Here is a 1,277-nt window from a genome sequence, read left to right as displayed (position 1 = left end):
TAAACAGTCCAACAGTAAAGAAACAGAATTTCCCGAGGTGGGATTCGAATACTTATAATCAATGGTTTTGGAGACCGATGCTTTATACATTCGGCCACTGGGGCGGTATGGTTACAGAACATGATTAACACGTTGGAGATGGACAGCAGATATCCCTCGTTCTATTTATAGATTGAGTACAGATTTTCAAGGTTTCCCTCGCAAATTCACATTTTCGGAGGTTACATTTTCATCCAAAGTTGAGAGGCAGGAAACGGAATCATTGTCGACGCGTGGTGTACGTTTCACGCCCAGCCATTCACTCCCTCCGGAGTTTTTAGCCGAAATGTTTATAGATATATGCAGGGTAAACATATGCAGGTTGTCTTGTCTGTGTGCGTGCGTGCATGCGTGCGTGTGTACATGTGTGTAAGTGTGTAGGCCTACTGTTCGTTACCTCCAACTTTTCCACGTTGTTAACCTAAGATAGAAGGGGCGGTTAGACACTAATAATGATATTATGAGTAGTTATTTAAGATTTATCTTGCCTGTGTGCCGATTCGCCTGTGTAACGCACGCCAGTGACGCCACGCAAGCTTTTTCTAGTTATTAATTGTTCGTAGAGATGGCAGCACTTACCGATCGCAATGGAGACTTACCAAAGGTCAACCTGCTGAAATGTTGTTGTCGTTGAAATGTTGCTGAAGTAACGTTGTCATGCAAAATAAAGCTTAGTGACAGAGCGCATCGTCTTCGCCACATTGGAAACCCCCCGGTAAGAGGAAAATGGGCACATTCCTTATGGCGGTTTCGGAGGAGATACGTCAAATTAGGAATTAGGAAGTGACTATTGGCCCGACGGTCGGGTGTGCCAGAAAGGCAGTGGCTAGGCTTACGGTAGCTCTAGTACTATAGCCCGCTTACATTAACTGCCGCTGCCAGCGGCAGTTAATGTAAGCGGGCTATAGTACTAGAGCTATGGCTACGGGTACGGTAGCTGTATCTTAATGTCTCGAGGCTACGGGTACGGAAGTCCATTCGCTTTCATACTTTAATAACGAGACAACGATGGCGGCGGTGGCGCCAGATTTCGAAATAACGCCTTGGGAAATAAATTCACGATTTGAGAGTTTAGATGAGCTAGAACCCTAACCCTAACTCTAAACCTAACCCTAACCTAGCTCCAAGAAACGGTATTGCTAGGGTTACAATACCGTTTCAAACCTTGGCTGCAGCTAAGCACGTAGTTGCCAAAGAACACTACACATGTGATATACCAAATGAATCAGTATACGTCC

At 45.1% G+C, this 1,277-nt stretch overlaps 1 protein-coding gene across 1 annotated transcript in view; it reads left to right on the top strand.

Annotated features, from left to right (window-relative positions):
• Window positions 1-622: 622 nt before the first annotated feature.
• LOC106820063 overlaps window positions 623-1,277 on the top strand; it is a gene marked incomplete at its 3' end in the record, with an annotated part of 3,147 nt that continues 2,492 nt past the window's right edge. The window contains exon 1 of the mRNA XM_014824622.1: window positions 623-754. The remainder of the gene's footprint in view (window positions 755-1,277) is intronic.

The sequence above is a fragment of the Priapulus caudatus genome, unplaced genomic scaffold (assembly GCF_000485595.1).
Source record: "Priapulus caudatus unplaced genomic scaffold, Priapulus_caudatus-5.0.1 Scaffold6195, whole genome shotgun sequence".
Classification (NCBI taxonomy): Eukaryota; Metazoa; Priapulida; class Priapulimorpha; order Priapulimorphida; family Priapulidae; genus Priapulus; species Priapulus caudatus.
Note: the sequence above shows the minus strand (reverse complement) of the source record. Positions and strands in the feature narration are given on the sequence as shown.